This window comes from Rosa rugosa, chromosome 5 (genome assembly GCF_958449725.1).
Source record: "Rosa rugosa chromosome 5, drRosRugo1.1, whole genome shotgun sequence".
NCBI classification, from domain to species: domain Eukaryota; kingdom Viridiplantae; phylum Streptophyta; class Magnoliopsida; order Rosales; family Rosaceae; genus Rosa; species Rosa rugosa.
This window is the reverse complement of record NC_084824.1, coordinates 40672699-40687342: the sequence shown is the minus strand read 5'-3', so window position 1 is coordinate 40687342 and position 14644 is coordinate 40672699. Positions and strand designations below refer to the sequence as shown.

Below are 14644 nucleotides of genomic sequence, written 5' to 3'. Positions count from 1 at the left end.
AGAGGTAAAAAGAAAAAAAAATAAAAAAATAGAGGAAGAGAAATATATATATTTTTTAGAAAATTACATACAAGTAACAGACCAAAGATTGAAAAATAGAAAACTCACCTTGTATAAGATTTAAACAAATAAGGACATGGAGCTCACGTGCAAAACAAATAAAGTAGGCCTGCTTCTGAATTTTTATGAAAAATTACCAAAATGTTCAGTTTTTTCAAAAATTTACATTAATGCCATTGAGGATCAGTTAACCCCAAATACATTATCGTCCCGAACACAGATTTCATCGCTGCTACTATAAAGTATAACCCAAAAAATTTTGGGATCTACGAAAGCATTGGCGATGTCATTGAGCAATGGACTACCCAGGTCTATTGCCCGATCATTCTTCCGGTCAGTCATCTTCCTCAGCTTACTACTCTCTGAGACTCGGGTTTTGCCGTAAAGCTTTGGTACTAAACATCTTCAATGACGGAGATGTAGGCCTACAGAGATGGATGATTATGAGGCGGGTCTGAGACGGATGACGAGATGGGTTTGGGAAGGGAAAGAGGAGGCAGTGAGGTTGGGGGAGAGTTTGAGGCCGTCGGAGATAGAGTACAGGTTAACAAAGAGGAGGTCCATGGAGTCTGGTGGGTTACTGAGCTTTCATCGAGAGAGAGAGAGAGAGAGAGAGTGAAGATGATAAGGAAACTCACCATCCCTACTCTTGACTCATATTAATTATGCAGCCCAAATGTTAATTAAACGATAAGATCTTTCTTCAACCATTTACTTGGGAGCTGTGCTCTTTTTTTTTATTTTTTTGGTTACGGGAGGGTCTAAAAAGACTTGGGAGCTATGCTCTGTCACAGCAGCTTTGAGGCATTATTATTGAGTCATTTCTCTTATCTTACGTCTTAATAGTTCTCGAAACTAAATATCTTCAATGTTATCTTAGTACAAGATAATTATTATTGAGCCATTTCTATTAGCTTAACAGTTTGATGTTGCAAATACTTGGAAAACTTGGTTCTGATGCCACTTTTATTGTTTTTTATTTTTTATTTTTATAATTCAAGATGAAACCTTTATTCACTTATGTCAAAGGCAATAATAGCAGTGCACAAATGCTACTGCCCCCAATTATTACATATTGTATTCCTTAAAAAGTTAGCAGGATTGAACGACTGCAGTAGCAAGGATTGAACGACTGCAGTAGCAGAACAGGAGTACAAGTGCAGTAGTAGAACTGGACGAGTATGAGTGCAGCGAGTGCAGTAGCAGGATTGGACGAGTGCAGTAGCAGGATTAGGCGATGACGAGTGCAGTAGCAGAACACGAGTACAAGTGCAGTAGTAGAACTGGACGAGTATGAGTGCAGCGAGTGCAGTAGCAGGATTGAACGAGTGCAGTAGCAGGACTAGGCGATGACGAGTGCAGTAGCAGAACACGAGTACAAGTGAAGTAGTAGAACTGGACGAGTATGAGTGCAGCGAGTACAGTAGCAGGATTGAACGAGTGCAGTAGCAGGATTAGACGATGACGAGTGCAGTAGCAGAACACGAGTACAAGTGCAGTAGTAGAACTGGACGAGTATGAGTGCAGCGAGTACAGTAGTAGGATTGAACGAGTGCAGTAGCAGGACTAGGCGATGACGAGTGCAGTAGCAGAACACGAGTACAAGTGAAGTAGTAGAACTGGACGAGTATGAGTGCAGCGAGTACAGTAGCAGGATTGAACGAGTGCAGTAGCAGGATTAGACGATGACGAGTGCAGTAGCAGAACACGAGTAGCAGAACTGGACACGAGTACAAGTGTAGTAGCAGAACTGGACGAGTATGAGTGCAGTAGCAGGATTGGACGAGTGCAGTAGCAGGATTAGGCAATGACGAGTGCAGTAGCAGAACATGAGTAGCAGAACTGGACACAAGTACAAGTGCAGTAGCAGAACTTGACGAGTATGAGTGCAGTAGCAGGATTGGACGAGTGCAATAGTAGGATTAGGCGATGAGATGAGAGTAGTAGGAGAGTGAGGTATGAGATTCTTTCTCTTAGCAACGTGTAAAAGAAAGATTTTTTTTTTTTTTTTTTTACTTTTGAGAAGTAACATAAATAGATTATTCTCATAAAAAAAAAAGTAATATAAACAGATTATTCTCAGGAAAAAAAAAGTAACATAAAGGGATTATTCTCAGAAAAAGAAAAAAAGTAATATAAATGGATTAGAAGTCAAAATGAGTAGTTAAGGGGAAAAAAAAGTAACATAAACGGATTATTCTCAGGAAAAAAAAAGTAACATAAAAAGGATTATTCTCAGAAAAAAAAAGTAATATAAAGGGATTAGAAGTCAAAAGGAGTAGTTAATGGTTAAAAAGTAAATTAACTCATGACATGTGGCAAGTGGAGAGTAGATTGTCCTTATTTGTAAAACTTAATCCTTATAAAGGGATTACAAGTCAAAATAAGTAGTTAAGGGTAAAAAAGTAAATTAATTCATGACATGTGGCAAGTGGAGAGCCTATTGTCCTTAAGTGTAAACTTTTGTCCTTAAATGTTCAAAACCAAATGTTGTGGAGTTTTTTGTGTTTTGAAATCATATCAAGGGGGTATATGTAGTTTGCTATATATTTTTTAAGTAATTGAGTGTATAATAGACTTTTTAGGAGAAGATAACGGAGTTTTTGATGGATGCTTGACGGCAGGAGCCTATTGGGAGGAAATTGGGAGTTCAAAGACTTTTTAGGTGAAATTCGAAGGTCAGGGACTGAAACGATGAAACCCTATAAGTATAGGAAGTAAGCAGTATTTAACCTTTTTTTTTTTTTCTTGTCTGAAATTTGTTTGTGTAATTTTTATAGTAATTATGGAAGCTAAAAAAAAATTACTCTTTTCTTTAGAAAGGTATTGTATCATGAATATTTAGCTTTTGTTATTTTCTTATGGGAAAATTTCAATCTCAGACAAATTGGTAACTAAAGTATTTGTCGATGAACTACAATGTCTGTAATTTTGTTTTTGTTGTAATTGAATACGTGATTTGCACATGAAGTCTTTCTCGTAAGAGATTAACGCTGAAACGAAATCTTAAAGAGGGTCGTGTGTGACGATGGAGAAGATTTTCAAAGAATTTCTAGGGCTTATGGTGCTTGTGATTTGTTGTGTCCATGGCATGCAACCAGTTGATCTGGTGCTCTCAGCTGTGATGACATCGAGGGCTTCTTTAGTGTTGGTGTGAGTAATTTTTTGCTATTTGGTGGTGGCAGAATTATAAAGGGTTGTACATCTTTACAGCCATATTGTCTATGTGGCTTGGATGTTAGATCTATAGTTCTTTGCATTTGGCTTACATAGTGTCGGTCATTTTTTAACTGTTAATGGCTTTTAAAATTTATAATTTTTAAAGTATGAGTTATAATTTTATTTGAGAAAATTAGCGCTGCTCTAGAATTTCGTATTTTAATTTTCCCACATGATTAATTCTTTTAGTAATTTTAGGGCATAGGGGGGAGGCAAATTGACATATAGGGCAACCAAAATGCACATTTATATGTTTAACATTGGGTTTAACCATTGGAAAATAATAAAAAGATGCTAAGCAACGAGGGAATTATTATATTGCCGATTCTTTCTTCCTTGGACCATCTACAATTAGCACTTTATTAATGTTAGGTTGGGAAAGGGACCATTGCGAGTAAAACAAGTATGGCCCAAACAATAAATTTACATTTGCAACTTTGAATATGCCAGATTGATATTGTTGGTGGCAATGTTGAAGCAGAAGAAAGACAATTTTGTGGAGTGCCCACCTATGAATGAAATAAGTGTCAGATAAGGTAAGTGGTAGGGTTATAATATGCATGATTTCTCTTCCCAAAGTTTGTTAAAAATGCAACATTGAATGGTATTGCTCCCCATGCCAACCATTTGCACTAGAATAGTGTTTATCTTATCTCATTGGACCAACAGTAATGGTGTGCTATGATTGGCACGTTAACAAGTTACCGATCAATTGCATGTCTATGGACTGGACATCACAATCATATTTTCATGCACGACTTTCCTCCGCTGGAGGCGTCATTTGCGGCGGCGACTCTTATCGGCTAGGTTTCCGTTTCGTACAAGGTTATCGATACTAAATTTGTTTTGAATTTAGAGATGGCTTAGTTTTACTCTTTTTAGATTTTACAACAGACGTTTTGTTATTTCATTTTGTTCTTCTATGAAGGTTTGAGTTTCTTTATTCTAAACGTAATCTTAAAAGGTGGGTGTGTTTGGTAGTGTACTTTGTTTAGAGGTGTGTTTGGTAGTGTACTCTGTGTAAGGATCTTTCTGACGGCCCCTCAGGGGTAGATCATTATTGTATTGTTTATTGAAATACATAATTAATGACCTTTTTCAATTATTAAAAAAAAAAATTTCTTTTTTGATATTAAATTAAATTAAGTCACGCTATAGAGCCACTCAAAAATCTAAAATTGAAAATTATGATATATAACTGCAAATATAGCTAAATGGTGGGAAACACCATACAAAGTTGATCACATATATATGAAGGGTACATATAGGTATAAATGAAATGACTATCAATGACTATTAGGCATGGTCATTATTAAAAGAAGACCTTCAAGCTCCTATGTAGTAAGAAGATGGATGGTTTTATCGATAAACAAGTGTTTCGGTGAATAATCTACTGCATGTATAAAATTAAGATATTGGAAGAAATTATTGAAACAAAATTATCCTTGAACAAACCTAACACAGTTCAACTACAGTAGTAAAGTCAAAAGAAAATGTGAGAAATTGTGGGCTCAAACTACTTTGGTTCTAGTCAAAAGAAAATGTGAGAAATTGCGGGCTCAAACTACTTTGGTTCTAGTTAGTACAGTACAAGTAGCTCGAACTGACTCTAGTTTTAGTTAATAAAGTAGGTCTTACAAGAGTAAATGATTTAAATTCAATCCAACACCCTTAATTGTATTTTAACACAACTTTTCAAGCAACGTACACCTTCATTGGGAGATTTCGAAGTCTAGGAACTATATATGGCCCTGAGTAGTTGGGAAAAAATGTTGTGTAGCATGAAAATATCACATATTGTAATTCGCTAATATATGTACACAAAAATAAAAATAGAATAATTATATACAATTTTATACCAGTTCCGGTGTCGACTTGCCCTCACATGGAGGAACTATTGGGAGGTTGAAAAATTGAATTATAGAACCATTGCTCTTAATCGAGATCATACAATGGAAAGAGACGTCTGCCTAACCAAACCATAAATATATATTACAATGCATAAGGAGATGCCGACAGATTAAAAATTGGTGATAAAATTCAACATGAAATGGAATTGGCCGGAAATGGTTGGATGGGAGGAGTTGATGTTAATACTAATTTTTGAAAAGGATGTTAATACTAATTTAAGTTTGTTTTGTTGTGGGAGTCAGAAATACCCATTCGCGACCACAATGGATTGGACGGTATTGATGGTCGGTCGTCACCATCCACTCAATTGATCAAGTTGTTTTGTATATGATTATGGAGAAAGAGTTGAGAGGATAATGTATGATTTTTTTTGAATAAAGGGCTGGTGCGGCTGCCCTCAAGCCTTGATTAATGAAACCATTGAATACAAGGGGGGGACATTGAGCCTAAACCCCTGATTACAATAAGCATCTAGAGAACATTCCAAAGTAATATCAGAAGTCTCTACTAAAACAATGTATTCAACAAGGCACCAACTAGCAAAGAGTGCTCTACTGGCAACTCTATTTGCTTTAACATAGCGGTGACATAACAGAAAGATAACTCGATCTGCAACTCGATTACAGCATAGCATAATTACCAAAAGCACAGCTTTCCCACTATGTTGCCGCCGGAAAAATCCGACGACACTTAGCTTCACCCTACCACTAGGCGGCAACGACCATTTGACAAAGCAAGGAACTCGCCGCCTACCTAGAGCAGACAAGACACATTGAGTGCACACACAGACACAAAGCCCGACTAGCCTCACACACCAAGTGCATGGACTTATTGCTCGCAAAAAGCGCAACCAAACTAAATAACATAAATAAATAACAACTTTAAAGAAAAAAGTAGCAAGAACAGGGCCCAAGAGATGAGCCCAACCCCAAACTCCAGCCCAGACCAGGCCCACAGGCAATATCCAAGCCCAGAAATCCAAACCGGCAAGGGTACCGTTTCCATCTCTCCCGGCCCTCCTGGCCCAAGGTTGTAGTCGCACCCACCCTACCGGCCCTTCTTCCAACCCGCATCCCAGCCACCGGCGTTGGGCCGCCATCAAGCCACCGTCACCAGAATGCAGCACCAAACAGATCTCCATTGGCCATCGAAAACAACCCGGCCTCCATCCTGATCCCAAAAACAAATCAGGATGAAAGACGACCATCTCGACCCCTCCTCTCCCCCGCGGTGGCGTCGCCCCTAGTCCTACCGCGACTCCATGGCCATGCCCAACTCCGATCCCTCCCTGCAACCAAAACCCAGATCCAGGTGCAGCCACGTCCACCAGAGCCCGACGAGAGAACAAACTTCCCCATCCCGATCTCAATCGCTGAGCACTAGATAAGCCCATCCACAATCCAACCCGTCCGACTGCACACACGGTGCACCGGCGAGGCCAGCAGCCCACGCCAGAGCCGAGGCGCAGCCGGACAGGTGTACGATCTGCAAACGGCGTTCTCTCTCTCTCTCTAGGGTTTTCCTCTGGATATTTCTAGTTTTTTTGCTTCACAGTATATCCCCTTGAGGATAATGTATGATATTAATACGAGCTTGTATGTACTATTATTTGCTAAGCACCAATGAATTAGCGTTTCAGACATATCGAATATGATTGACCTATAGAAGCACAGAGAATTACGGTTGGGACTACGCATTGAAGAAAGACAAAACGTGAAGGGATTTAACTCTATTTTTTTTTTTCAATAGTTAACGAGAGTTTAGATTAAAATTCAAAAATTGATAAAAGAGTGATGTGTCAATTCTCAATACTCTTAGATTAGATAGAGAATTCAGATTTTATAAAATTGAAGTAAATTCACAAATCCCTAAAGAGAGCCGGATCCGACATTAATATAAACTATTAGCTATAGGCCGCTAAGTCCAACTCTTTTGGAAGAATTGCAGCGGTGAGAGTCGCACGTATGGTTCGCTTTTCTCTTAGATGTATTCATGGTAGAATTCAGACCTAACCATTACTCAAGAGGTGGTGGAAATTTTGCCAAAGTATTTGCAACAAAATTGCTTCCCGCAATACATAGTTGATATTTAGGAGTTGAGGTCAAGATGTTGGTCATCAGAGACAAACACTGCAAGATAACAATGCTCATCCTCAATCCCGAAAGAAAAGAATCTTTATTATATGTTGTGACCCTATTTAAATACTGTTTACCACCCTGTGGTATGGACCTCGCATCAATTCAGTCCCTCGACTTTCAATTTCATCAAAAACACCCCTGCGGTATTATTTTCTCGTCCAATAGGTCATTTCGATTCAATTCCGTCAGTTTCTAACGTTAACTGCTGACGTGGCATTCCAACTCAGCAAAAGTGGGACCCACACGCATGCGAAATTCCCAAAATGACCCTGGGCAACAGAATATGAAAAAATCCAAAATTAATTCCAATTTTGAGGTTGAGGAGATTCGAACCCTTCCCAAAGCATATGCAAATAAATTGCCCAACCACCAGACCACTTGCAAAGTTTTGGTATATTTCAAACAAAAATAGTATATATCTACATAATAGTGTTTTTTTTATTTTTTAAATATCCACCCACCTCTCTCTCCTCTTCTTTCTCTTGGGGAAGTTGCAGTTGGTCCAGATTCTCGTCTTTGCCCAAGAGGAGAGTCGCCGGGGGCGGTGCCGGCGCCGGAGCCGACGCGGTGGGTTGGAAGAGAGGGTCTACTTCGTTTCGGCATTCTTCGCCGCTGCAGAGGGAGAGCCGCAGCCATGATCCTCCGACTGGCGGCAGCGGCCGCGCCGGCGATGATTTTAGAGGTGGAGGTGGTAGCGGGCCGTCGGCGGTGAACTTTACTGATAGGCAGTATCTGCATATTTTTGATCCCCATGGTCGTATAATTTACTGGTGAGTTGTTTCAATCCAAGTTTTGGTTTTGCAGATTTCCATTTTTTTTTTCTTTTCTTTCGGTAACTTTTTGGATTGTTGTCTTTGCAAATGTGCAATGGTGGTGGTTTTGAATTGAGTTTGACTATGTCTATAGGTTGTGGTTGTCAAATCGGGTTGGTAGTGGAACTATGAGTTTTCCCGAACAATACGGCTCAACATTTGACTTGTTTATGCATGAAACTTGTGTGTTTGAAGTTTTGGTTTTATGTTGGAAGGTTTCGTATTGGTGAATGTGGGATAATTGAAAATTGCAGGAACAAAACAGCTGAAGCTATTATACTATATATTAAAGCTGGGTTTCCGGTTACTGTTACTAAGCCGTTTTTTATCGGCTCGAGCTGAGCCGGTTGGTTAAAATTACACTTCTGTCCTTATTCCCTGATAATTTACAGCTTTGCCTGATTTGGATAAGGGTCGGTTCTTGCCTTTGCTTTACAATTTCAAGCTGCCGGTGCCTTCGGGAGTTTGACCTCCACTGACCTTTCCAGAAGTTCCGCGACTTCTAGACATCTACATCTACATCTACATCTACAGATAGAGAGGAACGATCCAGAGAGAGATAGTGATCGGGTCTGAGAGAGAGCAATCCAGGACGATCCACAGAGAGATAGAGAGATCGGGTCTGAGAGAGAGCAATCCAGAGAGATATCAAGGGCGATCCACAGAGAGAGAGGAGCGATCCAGAGAGAGATATCAAGGGCGATCCACAGAGCAAAACGTGTGATCTGCTGTGTTCGGGAAGCCTCCATCAACATCCGGAATCACTGTTAGTAACCTCAGAGTCGGCAATCATGCAGAATCACCAACAGTGAGGACTCGGTAAGAGTTCGACTTTGTAAGATCAACATCAATATCGTCGTTATCCATTTTTCTTCACATACCCAAACTGATTTTGTTTGATTTTCATGATATAATCGTCTTTCTGAAAGCGATTGATGTTAGATTGGTTTTCTGTCATTTGCAGTCTCTGTAAAAGTTCAAGCCCAAAAAAAAAAAAAAAACAGGTTTGTGGTGTTTGAAGAGAAAGAGAGAGAAGAGGATTTGGTTTGAACAGTCCCGAATTTGTGGCTTTAGCGAGTTTGCCAAGAGTTTGTGTGTAAGTTTTCTGCTTCTGCAGCTATTGCTTTTGTCAGTTTTTGTGTGATTTGATTTTTCAGTGGGTCTTCTGCTTCAAGTATGGTAATCTATACTTGAAGTATTGAATCAGCTTTTCTTATCAGAAGCAATCAATTGGGTAATCTTCTTGCTTTTTTGGTCCCTATACGAACTGATTTCTGTACATAAATAACTTTGTTCTTTTTATGTATACCTATGATTGATCTGACCTTCAGTCCCTAAATATGCGTCCTTCATTTGTAAACACTTTTTGACGGCTTTTTTTTTTTTTTCTCCAAGTTTTTTCCGATTGATTACAATTTCATATAGTTGTTTTCTGTGGTTTTTTATATAGGTTTAATTTAAAACTTCTTCATGTGGTAGAGAGAATGGATATGCAATGAAGTTGGCTTTTTTGAGGGGATTCAGTTTGCATATACTATTATTGATACTCAAGCACACTGTAAATTCTTTATTTCCGCAATTTGAACTTCAAATGCAATAAATATGTATGAAAATGTCAACATTCATAACAGCAGCAGTAGTAGAGATTGGTAAATTCATGCATTGTTATTCACTTTTACTTGCATTAGTAAAGACTTAGAAGGTAATCGCTGCCCAGCGATTATTGTTCTTAGTTTTCGGTGATTGTTTATATGTTCTGATTATAATGTTTTGTAAACCTGTAGCCTGTAGGAGCATTTGTTCTTTGTTATTGAATGGGTTTGAGTACTGGAGCAGATTTTGAATGATAATATTGATTACAGGAAGTTGAATACGTTTTCCTTTATTCAAGGCAGCTTCAATTCAAATCAAAATCTCTTTTTTCTCTGGGTAAAGGTCTTCACTTTTTGACAGTAAGGTATTCTAATTTCTTAACTGATTTGATTTTTTTTTTAATTATTATGTGAAATTTTCTGTGTATAATTCTTTTTTTCAATCATTTTGTGCTTTTAGGATTAGCAGATGTATTCATTATGTTCTTTTTAATATTGGGTTGTGATTGATTGATTTTGCTTGCAGGTTCTCTTTCAAGTGATTGATTTGTTAGATCGTCTGTATTCTAGGTGAGTTTTTTGAAGCTTTGTAAATAATTTCATAGGATAGGTAATTCGATATTAAGTTTCTTGATGACAGTAGAACCGTAAACTGAGTTGAGACACTAGCACTATTGATGTCATTCAGGTGATCTAGCCATGGTTTAGTTAGTTGTTTTACACAACAAGATGGGAAATTGTCATCAAGCTTTTCAGTAACAGCATAGTTGGTTAAAGGTTCTGTGGTTAATATGAGCATTAAAAAAAAATATTCTCTGCTTCAATGAAAAACAAATCTATTCTTGCTTCCTCAAATTGCTAACTTTTAAAGCTATAATGTTGCCCTCATAGATGCACAAATGTTGTGCCATTTAAAACACAATGATTCTTTTTCACCAGTTTGTTTAGTAGTTTTTATTCATTTATTATTATGGTTAATCTAGAATTTTGATTATATAGACTTTAAATAATTACAAATTTGAAGTGATGATGGTTGATTCCGAATTTGGTTGTTAGTTGGTAGGATATTGTTTGTGTATTCTGCAGCTTTCTTCAAAGCTTTGGTTTTTTGCATATGGATCATTAACAAACTGTTACCTAACAATAAGAATACTGATAATATCTTAATGTTTATTTATTTATTTATTTTTTAAGCTTTTGCTTTTGGTTAGAGTAACTTTCTGTTTAAGTTAGTTTTCGCAGCTTTATGATTAATTTTCAAATTTCATTGCTGTTTTGTTTAGGTTTTTTAGGTTCTTTGCAAAGAAGTGCGTGCATTATTCTTCTGCCGCTGTTCCTGTGTACATTGTTTGGCGTTATCTCAGTCTCTTATTCCTATTCAGGTATGTTCTTCATATAGAACTGATATGTTTATATTCGTATTCACTGTTGGTCATGATACAGATTAATTAATATTTTGAAGATCAGTTGTTAACTTACTTATCATATGTTTGTAGTCAGATTCATGCTGTGTTTATATTAGTTACTGTAGAAGAAATAAACCGCAATGCATTGTTTTTAGTTTGAACTTGATAATTTTTTGGAATGAAGTTAGAGTCTTGCAGACCCAAATTGCCTCCTTTTTAAATGCCTTACAACTCTTAAAATATCGTGCCTTTTGTTGTGATCTTTAGTTACTGGCACTTTGAATCAAATAAATATGTTGATTTACTGCAAGCAAAGAAAGTCTGAATGCAAAATTATATATCTATTATTTTAAGTAACCTTAAAATATAAAGAATAGAATTATATGGCCACAGCATTATCTAAGTTTTCAAATTGGATTGAAGTTTGCGTAGGCTTTAGAATTTCACCAGCCACTGTTGAGCTTGAACCAGGTAATTAGAACATTCGGTTTTGTGTCATTTAGTCTCTTTGATGGTATTAGAATTATATTACTTAACCCTTGACCTTTATATCACTACACTATGTTCGTAAAATTTTACACTACTTTTATTTATAAATTGTCTTCTGTTCAATAAGGTACAATAATGAATGAGATAATTGGAAAATTCAACTAAAACGTCTGCAAATTTAGTCATAACTATAATTACTAATAAACAGATTGATTTCAATTTTGTTGAGTTCGTTTGGATCTTTTGTCCCTTTTTTCCATAAATGTTTAGTTGTGATTTCAAGAGAAAATTTTTACTTATCCATTGTGTTTATATGCAGACCAAGCATTACCCATGTAACTACATTCATCATCTTGGCTGGAAGGTTGAAATACAAGAGGTTATCTTTTTGAAGTGGATTTCTTCTGGCTTACTTTTGATCACTGGTAAGTTCTGTTGATATGCGGAAGCAAGATAGTTTTTTCTTTGCTGATTGTTTTATGTAATAACATCAGTTTACATCGTAATTTTGTCAGCTACAACTTGATTGGTTGTTATAAATTGCAGACCACGATTCAGGTGCAATTTTCCTTTCCACTATAGTTAATCAATTCTCAGCTTTTAGTATTACATTTTGATATTTTACATTTAACCCAGAAAGACAAAACCCATGTAGGTATCCAAGCTTTGTTGCCTATATATGTTTTTTTTGTTGTTGAAGTCAGTTCATTTGGCTTTCTATATAGAAGCTTACGTGACATAGGTTCCTACGCTTTTACAGTTTGACATCTAGAATTGTGGGTTTCATACTTTGGTTTTGGATAAGGAATGTCGAAGTACAAAGAGGTAAAGAAGATGAGTATTTTCTTTCGAATCATTGAGATAGATGACATTGTTCATGTTGTTGTGATAGTTAAGTGGTACATATGAAATCTACCTGCTCTAGAAGCACAACAATACTACGAAAACTAAAATCAATCATCAAAATTTTGACATTTTATTGATTTCGGTAGGTCGTTAAAAGAGTTTCCATATTTTTGTTTTTTGCAGCCAATGGAAAAGATGAGTTTTGCAGGCAATGGAAATCTCGCTTTATATAAAAACACGAAGCCCATACCAACAACCAAGGCCTCTCCATTTCCAGTGTTATCATAGGAATATGGCATGTCCAGCTTATAAGGCTTTTGAGGTTGCTGCGGTGACATGCTATGACAGTTACTTTGCCATTTGCTCATTTGTTCATAACATCTTATGTATTTCAACTAATTATCGTCTTCCAATTTTGCTTCAATTCACTGCCCCTATCTTCAATTCATTTCAGCACAATAGTTATTTTTGTTAACCAAACTACATCAAACTAAATAAATCTTTAAATAATGAACAAAAAATACAATAACTTTTTCCCCGCAGCATCGCGCGGGCCACCTTTCCTAGTGTATGGTTATTCAGCGGCAGAGGCCCTGGGACGAGAAAGAAGAGGAGGAGAGAGGTGGGTGGATATTTTTTTTATAAAAAAACACTATTATGTAGATATATACTATTTTTGTTTGCAATATACCAAAACTTTGCAAGTGGTCTGGTGGTTGGGCCATTCATTTGCATATGCTTTAGGAGGGGGTTCGAATCTCCTCAACTTCAAAATTGAAATTAATTTTGGATTTTTCCATATTCTGTTGCCCAGGGTCATTTTGGGAATTTCGCATGCGTGTGGGTCCCACTTTTGCTGAGTTGGAATGCCACGTCAGCAGTTAACGTTAGAAACTGACGGAATTGAATCGGAAGGACCTATTGGACGAGAAAATAATACTGCATGGGTGTTTTTGATGAAATTGAAAGTCGAGGGACTGAATTGATGCGAGGTCTATACCACAGGGTGGTAAACAGTATTTAGCCCTTAATTTTATCAAACAAACAAATAAAATTAGGAGGACTTCACCTAAAAAATTGAGAACCAACGAGAGACAAGTCCTCTCTAATCCCAAAACAGAAAAATAAAACTGAAATCTAGGAACCAAAGCCACAAACAAAGAATACAAGTATACAATTTAAAGAAGAGCAAAGTAGAGGACATGGTGGCCAAATCTTAATAACGCACAGCAAGGAAGCTCGCAAAGACTCCCACTAATAGAACACTCATGATCGAGAAGCATTACTTTCTCTATACACGTAAGAGATACGGATCAAAAATGGATTCAACAAGTGATATATGCTGTTGTGCGCAAGTGATGAGTGAGTTACACACACAGGTCCAAATTAAAAATGTCAATACTCACCCCACTTTTGCCATCCGGGTGGAGAACGTGTATAAGATTTTAATACAAAAGGTCTCGACATTAGTGTATGTGCTATAATTCCTTATAACTAAAGGATAACTCTTCACTTTTCTCATGTGAGATTTCATATGGCTCTAATTTAAACTAAACTTTTCCAACACATACAAGGGATGCGAAACCTTCAAAGAACCAAAAGGAAATCATTTGCGTTTGTTACTAAAGTTGACTTCTCAAATTTTGTTCAAGGAGTTTATTATTAGATGCATGGTTGCTGCCCATCACGGGTAGAACTAAGGTGGGCATAATTGTATCTAAAAGATACATCGACTTTTGCTATGCTAGGGTTTCTTTGCCCTAGCCGTCTGAACTGATCGAGCTTGCGCAGTGATGGTGGCTCCTCCTGCACCTTATAAGGAGGCTTTTGTGAGCCTTCTTGGAGGAGAAGATGCAATTCACAATTCGTTTTTCTACCTTTGTGGCCGGCGGTGGTGATCCTGTCTTTCTCGACAGCGATCTCCAACGTGTGGGGGTTAAGGGAGAGGATTTTGATCCAACAGAGAAGGAGGACATCTTAGTCTTCCAATTCAAGGATCGAGATGTGAAGAATTAGATTCTCTCAGGGGGGGTCCATGGTTCTACAACAATTCCATGTTGCTGTTGGCCAACTATGACGGCATTTCTACTCTCAAGGCGGCTCTGCTGCACCTACTTGAGGTATGGGTGGCGGTAAAGGGTTTGTGCATCGCTATGCGCAATGAGAAGGCT

The 14644-nt window shown here is 37.5% G+C and overlaps 1 long non-coding RNA gene across 3 annotated transcripts; it reads left to right on the top strand.

The window, feature by feature from the left end:
• Positions 1 to 8083: 8083 nt before the first annotated feature.
• On the top strand, positions 8084 to 12897 carry LOC133710680 (uncharacterized). Of its 3 annotated transcripts, XR_009846799.1 has the most exons (11): positions 8084 to 8098; positions 8395 to 8959; positions 9105 to 9236; positions 9591 to 9698; positions 10003 to 10097; positions 10259 to 10302; positions 11016 to 11114; positions 11947 to 12052; positions 12143 to 12185; positions 12388 to 12452; positions 12657 to 12897. It is a non-coding gene; the product is annotated as an uncharacterized LOC133710680 (long non-coding RNA). The 3 variants fall into 3 exon arrangements; XR_009846798.1 differs by lacking the exon at positions 9591 to 9698; XR_009846800.1 differs by lacking the exon at positions 9591 to 9698 and having other exon boundaries at positions 9925 to 10097.
• Positions 12898 to 14644: the final 1747 nt, after the last annotated feature.